The following is a 9442-nucleotide window of genomic DNA, read 5'->3' as shown; positions in this document are numbered from 1 at the left end:
ATGCATCGCACCTCCCATGTGCTACAAGTGAGATGCATCCCTATTTTCCTTAAGGACAGGTGTGATGATTGAATGAGACTATTTCTGCCTCCAGATTTTGGTTTTTTCTTCATTGTTTTCAGCTCTATTCAGTAGTTTTGTTGTCTATGATCAGTATATCACTGTTGAAACCTTCTTCCTTCACATTATTCAGCCTCCATTGATAAGGAATTGTGAATGTTTTTTTATGTATTTTTCATCATTTACAGTCCTCCTTTGCAAACAGTAGCTTAATTGAACTGTCATCTTTTGATTTGAAAGTGTCGCAACTGTCATTTTCAGTCAAGAAAAAGAGTGTCGTAAAGTATTCCTCTTTTAGATAGTCGATTACACTTTTGCCATTGTATTTGATTTGAATTATCAATTCTTTGAAGTGTCAAAAATAGTTTTCCATTCAAAAGAGAAAGTGTCGTCTTAGTCTTCCTTTTGTTTTTTGAAAAGAAATTGTTAAAGTGTCGCTTTAAAGAAAAGTAGTTCAGATTTGTACTTAGTTTTCTTTTTGTCATTCTCACATTAAGGAACTAAAAAACAAATACATGCATGTGCATTTGCATTTACACTGCAGCTTGCGGAAATTAATTTATGAAAAGTGAATTTAGTGTGTGCTCTCTGCTCTATGTTGAACGAATCATATTTTCCTTTCCTTAGTAGCTAGGATTTTCATTGCTAAAAGAAAATAAATGATTGTTTATCATTTTAGATTGCATATTTAGGAGTTGTGCATCTACATCACGCAGTGAACCTTGAAAGGCAAACTTCTTAAGAAATATCAACTATAAAATAAACCTCAATGAACATAAAATTGCTTTGGAACCTAACGCACAACATCTAGAAGTCTAGGCTAGAGACATATTCGGCATCGTAAAGCCTGGTAACTATCGTTTTCATCGTAGGTTGGGTGATTCCTCCTCTTTGATACGACAAGTGCCAGTACGGACTTGTGCTCCCACGTACCATTGAGTATATATTGGGAGACCACAATAAGTTGATATCCTTTATCCTTAGGAAGCCGTATCTGCCTCCCTATCGATCACAATGCACTAAACACAGCATTCGGGAAGATTGATTGTCGTACGTAAAGTCCTCGGTAATTTCTCTATAATTTACCACTGAGGTGTATATTGTAGTTTTGTGATTGGTTTGGTAATCCCTCTGTCTAGATTTCCAGAGTAGGCACTTTCGTTCCTTTTTAGACTCCTTAAAAGAAAAGTTCCATCTAAGCACTTGTCACTTTAGGCTCATTAAAAATCGAAGGCGACTAGAGTCATCTTTAGCTTTTTCTCGACTCTTAAAAATTGAAAAAGAAAGTTGTGTCAAAGCATCATAAAATTCATTTAATTCGGAATAACATTTTCCCCTTTTTATTTTGAGTTGATCGAGTAATCCGCAATCATGGAAGAAAGTCAATCAAAACCCCATCGTTCATGGAGACTAACGAGTCAACCGTCTTTGACTCCGGAAACGAAACCATTTCGGGCCAAGCAATCTCGTTTAACTGGGTCGAAGTCTCCTAGTTTATTTGAAACTTGTGTTTCAACATCCTCAGAGACTCCAGTTACTCCAATTATTTTTGGTACCCCTGCCTCTACAGAAGAAGTTCCACATTTACAAGAGGACATTAGAATTGATCCTAGTGTAATGGTAAACACTTCTATTCCGGAACCAGCTCCATCTAGGGGTTATTCGGAAGGTGTCACCCCTCCAACATCTGTCGTTGTAGAGTCTAGACCTTCTTCGGCACCAGAAATATTTTACGGACCTGACAGTCTACCTCTTCCACCCGGACTGATTGCTATAGAAGTGATTGTGGAGGATCTTCCATCCAGTACCCATTGCATTTTGGAACTGGGATCCACCTATATCCTTCTACCATAGAAGTTAGTTCTTTTTATCACCCTTCATCTGCCGAATTGCTAGGAAATCTTTTGGATAGACTCAATATGTCTGAACAACCATTGACATCTAGGACTGTGTCCTCTGATACAGCAGCAACAGAACTTCCTGCCACTACTCTGACAATGTTCGCTGGTATACCATCTATCCCAACTAGTTCTCAACCACTAGATGGAGTCCACCCAGGGACTATTTTGACAGCATGGTCTGTTCCTATTTGTTCATCTAGAATCTTATCTGGAGTTTCTTATGTTGAGACTCAACAAATTGATCCTTCACATCAATATCAATTTGGGCAGTCCAGTCTCCAAAGACCAATTTACCCTTTGAACACTGGATTGCCGCCATATGGGGGGCAGTATGCCTTTTCATTGTTCCCTCCGGGGGAGAAACCATATGAGAGTTTACAACAAAGTTCGGGTCAAGCTGGAATTACATCCAGTGGTTGGGTGCCAATACTGCCTCAACAGCCAAGAGTTGTATATTCAATGCAACAAAATCAACCTGTGTCGAACATTCCCACTACACCGGCTATTGTGACAGTGTCGCAAGTACAAGTGCTACCTGTTGTATGTCAACCTCAAGTCTCTCAGGTCGTAATACAACAGCCTCTTGTCCCCGCGACTCAATCACAACCGCTGATTAGTGGCTCCTTAACTGAAGCGACTCAGGCTCAAACGGGTACTATCACCCCTCATCTTGGTCAAACATCCAGTATTCGACAATAGCAAATGGTCTCACAACCATGGCTGGTGCAATATAAACAACCGCAATTCCAGCAAGCTTACCGAGGACCTCAACAACAAAGCTTTGTAGGTAATGGGCAGCCGTATGTCCAAAACAGTTACCAACAATCATATTATAATGATTATGCCCATCAACCTTATCAAATTTATCAGCATCAAATACATTATGCTGGTATGCAAAGACCCATTGCTCAGGCGATCTCATATTATCCTGGGTATGCTTCACCAAACTTGAATCAACAGTTGCCCTTCGTAGCAACTTTAGAATTACCAGATCTGAATCGGCTAACAAATTATCCAATTGCTTACACCCCTTGGTGGCCAACGATTCCTCATAAACTTCCATCAGATATTCGTAAATTCAATGGAAATCCGGGTGCAGATCCATCAAATCATGTGATGACATTTCATCTGTGGTGTTCGTCCAACACCCTAAATGATGATTTGATTAGGCTTCGCCTTTTTCAGTGAATGCTAACTGGTCCGGCAATGAAATGGTACGTCAAATTGCCTAGAGCTTCATTCGATAACTTCAGCGCCCTTGCCACCACCTTTTTAACCCATTTTCAGTTACCCATAAGGTACGAAACAGGAACGAAACTCCTTACCAATTTTAAACAGACAACGGCCACTCACATATCTGATCATATTCATGAGTGGTGTCGTCGTCGTCAAATGGTAAAGACATATGTTCCTGATCAGCTTCTAGCTGAATGGTTTATTAAGTCATTGTTACCTTCTTTTACAGAAGATGTGGCCAAGGGAGGAGTCGTCACTGAAGAGCAAGTAATTCCTCCTCCTCCTAAATCGAATAGGGACTCCCATGCCAGCAACGACGTGATTGGCACCTCAAGTACACAAACCACAAAGGCCCCATCTGGTAAAGCCCTTGCAGTTTCCAGTAAAAAGGCAAATGAAAAACTTCCTACCTCAGAGGTTAATGCCATGTCGACTGACAAAGGCAAAGAATCGAAGCAACCATGGGGCAAGAAGAAAGGAAAAACAAAAAGAAGAAACAGGAAGATTCGACTCCTGAAAAATCTTCTGAAAACCCTTCTAGGCAAAAGAAACCTAATCGGCCATGTCACATATGCGATGAGGACCATTGGACGAGAGATTGTCCACATAAAGCTAAGATTAAGAAGTTCTTTAAGAGATCAAATACCTCAGCGATGTTGACTGATCCGTTTCCAAACCCAAAAACCAATCTGGTTGCTAACGACAATGCTTCCCTGTCCCAAGTTCTTATGTTTTCCATTTCGAAACAGCAAAATGATGCTTTGATATTGACAAGGAATAAAGAATATGGGAATCCACAGATGTCGAACAACAAGGCCACAGATCAACCTAGTAGTTTGACAACAACTTCGACAGAAGTTGTGCCACCCATCATTCCTGAGCTAACAATAAAGCCGCCCAAGGGAGTAGTACACAAATCAACATTTAATCCTCGTGCTCAAGCAGCACAGAATTATAATATAGTAGAGGATCTGGCCCAATCGCCATCTGCTATGTTGACGCTTGAAGTACTGCAAAATTTCCCCTCCCAAAAGCAAGCTCTATTATCAGCAATAGGTGGGATTGACCCAGCGGATTCCAATCTTGTGGCCTTTAATCATAAAGGATATGAACCTCAGTTACCAGCTCAACTCGCTTTCCTCATACAAGTGAAAGCCCTCAACAAAACTATTCATCGAACAATTATTGATGAGGGGGCATCTACCTGCATTATGTCGATGAGTTGCTGGAAAACTTTAGGCTCACCACCCTTGTCAAGATCATCAACGACATTAAAAGCATTCGATGGATGAACATACACCCCGTACGGGATTTTAAGTAACTTGCAAGTTGAACTAGGGGGAAAAATAGTAGAAATTGACGTCGAAGTTATCGATGGAAACCTCAATTACAATATCCTACTGGGAAGGCCCTGGATTTATGCTATGGCTGTTGTTGTGTCAACATACTTTAGAAAGATTGCATTTCCCTTTCAAGGAGGAATTAAAATCGTTGATCAACAAACCTTCCTCCCCAATAGTTCACAAGTTACAAGAAGCATTCCAATGATCCATGGAAGCTCTCATTCACTTCAAAATGTCAGAGTAGGCCTCCTAAAAGACCCTGCCTTAATGGGTACTTTTTCCCTACCACCTCTGAGTAATCTGGTGGAAGTGGCCATGGTGGAAACCTGCAATATGATATCTTCCATATCTACATGGATTCAGAAGATTTCCGAACATTTTGTTAGCATGGATCATCAACAGGTATTGCCTCCAAGCCCAATAGAAATTTTGTAGCAATCAATTTTCTTGGCCTGGGCAGCAAACCCAAATCAACGCTCATTGAGTGTTTGGATAGATAGGTCTAAGGAATATGGCACCTCTTCAGATCCTTGGTCGCATGTACATTCTACAGACGAAGGAATCATTCAGTCGATGATGATAGGAGAGGCACCATGGGAAGATTACCACCATCGTTCCCATCTTCCAGATTACAACAAAGATTATTCCAGCGACCTTAATCATCCTTCAATTTTTTATTTTCTATCAAATACTGTAAATACGGTGGATTCTGAGTGAAATCTGTCCAATATTGAAGAAACTATCGCCATAAATATCTCGACCAAACCTAATGTTGTAGAGAATATTCATGTTGGCAAATCTTGTTCTTTTGCAGAACTAGAAATATATTGCACTCTCTTTCACGAATTCAGAGATGTCTTTGCATGGTCATATGAAAAAATGCCAGGCATAGACTCGAGTATAGTTGAACACAAAATCAAGATGTATCCAGATGTCAAACCGGTACGACAACAGCTTCGGCAGGTACACCCGAAGAAAGCCGTTGCCATCAAAGCAAAAGTTACTTTTACATGTTGGTTTCATTTACCCGGTTCCTATAATTGATTGGGTATCGAATATTGTTCCTGTGATGAAAAACAAAGGAACAATTAGAGTGTGTGTCAATTACAGGGATGTAAATCAAGCTTGTCCAAAGGACAACTACCCTACACCCTTCATCGACTAGATAATTGACGAATGCACCGGATGTGAAATATTTTCAATCATGGATGGATTTTCTAGGTATAATCAAATAACTATCCGTCCACAGGACCAGTGGAAGACTGCATTTATATGTCCGTGGGGCACATTCGCATACCGCAAACTACCTTTCGGTTTGAAGAACGCAAGGGAAACTTTTCAAAGGGCTATGAACTACGCCTTCCATGACATCAAGAACATCATTCAACCATATCTCGACGATCTACCAACTCATTCGCAAAAGCAGACTGATCATCTACAGCATTTGAGAGCTATATTTCTACGTTGCCAACACTACAAGATACGACTCAATCCGCACAAGTGTGTGTTTTGTGTTGGTTCTGGTCGTTTACTTGGTTTTGTGGTTTCTAAGGATGGGATTTGACTCGACCCATGTAAGGTTCAAGCAATCATCGACATGCCTCCACCTTCAAATTTGCTTCAGATTCAGAAACTCCAAGGGAAAGCAAACTTTCTGAGGAGGTTCATTCCAAATTACGCCAAACTTGCTAAAGGTTATACGTGTCTTTTGAAAAAAGAAGTACCCTTTAACTGGGATCAGGTTGCGCAAGCTTCCTTTGATGCTCTAAAGGAATCCCTAATAAAAGCATCATTAATGTACGCTCCTAACTATCAAAAAGACTTTAACCTGTATCTAGTTGCAACAAATACGACCATCGCAATGGTTTTAGTTCAAGAAGACAATGGAATCGAACATCCTGTCTATTATTTAAGTCGAAACTTAAATGATACAAAAAGCAAGTACTCCTATGTTGAAAATCTAGCTCTTGCAGCTGTTCAAGCAGTACAGAGATTTCGACACTATATACTCTTTCGAAAAACCACCATTTTGTCAGATTGCAACCCTATGACTTACATTCTGTCGCCTCAGTTACTTGGGGCAAATATTCGAAATGGATAGCCATTTTGCAAGAGTTTTATCTGGAATTCGTAAAATCCAAATCAAAGAAATCTCTAGTATTCGCGGAGTTACTATGCGACTTACCATCATCGTCCAACGATTCAACATCCAAAGCATCAATCGTGGATGAATCTTTGTTTCTGATATTGTCAAGCAATCCATGGTATGGAGATATATTGATCTATCTCCAAACCCAAACATTTAGGCCTAATACCTCTTGCTCCGAACAATGATGTACTCGATACCAAGCAAAAGACTACATGATCGTCGGTGATACCCTTTACCGTCGCGGTGTTGATATAGTGTCACGAAGGTGCCTCACCCATGAGGAGGCCGAAAAAGTCCTGAATGATTATCATTCAGGTGCGTGTGGGTGGCATCAATCTGGTTACGCTACGGTGCAAACGATCTTACGAGCTAGCTACTTTTGGCCTACTATCTTCAAAGATTGTATAATGGCAGTAAGAAGTTGCCACACGTGTTAATTTTTTGATCGCAAAACCAGATTACCACCCGCACCTTTGCATCCAGTAGTTGCTGTTGGGCCATTCGCAAAATGGGGCATAGATTTCATGACATGTAACCCCACCTCGGCTGGGGGGCATGGGTATATCATAGTCGCTGTCGACTATTTTACAAAATGGGCCGAGGCGATGCCTACATTAAACAACAGCGGCGAAACGGCTGCTCTTTTCTTTTTCAATCATGTAGTCTCTAGGTTCGGTGTTCCACAGGCTATAGTCACAGATCATGGATCACATTTTCGCAATCACATGATGGTTGAATTGACTGCCAAATTAGGACTGTCCCACGATAGTTCTACTCCATATTATCCGCAGGCTAATGGACAAGTTGAAGCGATCAACAAAGTCCTCAAGCGCATGCTGCAGAGAATGATTGGAGCCCACAAACAGGATTGGCATTTAATCCTGTACTCAGCTCTATGGGCATACAAAACCTCGGTAAGAAATGTGACCGGGTTTACACCCTTTCATCTGGTGTATGGCCTCGAAGCGGTCTTACAGGTTCAGTGTGAAATTTCATCTCTCAAGCTCACAGTCAACCTTCTCCCCGGAACTTCAGAGGAAGAGGCTTGTTTCTTGGAACTAATCCAACTAGATGAAACCCGTCGTGATGCCGCCTTGGCTAACGAAGCTCATAAGAAATGAGTCAAGGCACAATTTGACAAAAATATCAATCCCCTTGTCTTCTCAGAAGGTGACCTGGTATTACTTTACAATCAGGAATCCGATAAATTGGGAGCAGGTAAGTTCCAATCATTGTGGATGAGTCCATACATTGTTAAGTGAGTATTAGCAAAAGGGGCCTATGAGCTAGTAGATTACGATGGGATTCCACTGTCGCAACCCCAAAACGGGTTGTACCTTAAGCGTTACTATGCTTTACTAAGTGTAGTAATCTCTTTGTTATGTTTTTGTTTTCGTCAAGAGTGATCGTTTTGGTTAGGTAATCCACTTTTGCATTTGTTGCAAATTTCCAACCTATTGGAATCATTTGTTGGATATGCCGACGGAGCTAGTCATAGTACGCGGAACCTATCTTTTGCAACCTGGGCCATTTTTTATCCAAGCGACGAGTTAGTGAGTTTTAGAGGGGTATGCATCGGTTGGTCAACGAGCAACATCGCTGAATACAACACGCGGATAGAGCTTCTCTCTGATCCCATCGCACATGGAATACGCCGACTTGTTGTCAGGCTAGACTCACAACTCGTCATCCTATAGCTTACTGGCATCTATTCCGTTCGGAATCCAGCTATTTATCATATGTTCCTAAGGGTCAGAATTTTGGAAAGGCAGTTTGATTCTATTCAATATCAATACATTTCCAGAAAATTAAACACATTAACTGATTCATTGGCAAATTATGTGTTAGATATACATTTGCAACATTTATAAAAGAAAAGCATTTCAATCAATATTTGCCTCAAGATCATATAACTTAACCAAAATAAAGCTCCGAAAATCAAAAATATATATAACTATTTATAGTCTTTTACAAAATGTTCTGTGTCCAGGACAAGATCGGTCATACGACCCAAAAACTCAAAAATGCAGGGAAGCACCCTAGACTAATGGTGCTAATGATAACAAGTCACCGCCTGTGCGATCATATGTAAGAGCCTAGTCCATCGACTCGGCACGCCAGTGGTATGGCGCTGTAATCTCAAAGGTAACTCGTTGGTCCTCACATCCTGAATACCAAGGGTGAGACCCTCGATCTGATCCTGCAATATTGTAAGGGTCTCAGCTACGTTCAGATTGCGAAGGACAGCCCTCCCTATAGCCTCTCCTACTGGAATAGTAGTTGCTACCCTCGAGCACGCTGTTGGTCGCACTGGTCCAATATCTGCACAAACATACGAGTTTGATTAGTCTTGATAACATTTAAAAAACATAAGAACATTATAAAAGCAATAAACAAAGATATGGTCAGATCTTTTACCTATAACACCCCACTGCTCGCCAGCCGGCAGCACCAAATCTGGGTCACCCCGGAAATCCATCCCAACATATGGGTACTCGGCAAAGACCATCTCTTGATGGTCGAACCACTCAAAGAAGGCATCAGAGAATGAAATCTGCGACTGACCAGCATGTCTAGCCATGAGATCGACCCATCTCTGCATCCGTGGTTCCGTCGGTGTTGGCAGTCCGAGTGAAATGTACTGTGGTTACATCAGTGGTATCCTCTCCAAGGCGAAAGCGGTCAGAATAGAACCATAACCAAAGTTCTTGGATCTTCCGTTCTTCACCTTGGTAAGTTGTTCTTTTATAACC

The sequence above is a fragment of the Pinus tabuliformis genome, chromosome 3_1, assembly GCF_031772625.1.
Source record: "Pinus tabuliformis cultivar Carrire ecotype Pingquan chromosome 3_1, CPIR1, whole genome shotgun sequence".
Lineage (NCBI taxonomy): Eukaryota > Viridiplantae > Streptophyta > Pinopsida > Pinales > Pinaceae > Pinus > Pinus tabuliformis.
This window is presented reverse-complemented; position numbering follows the sequence as displayed.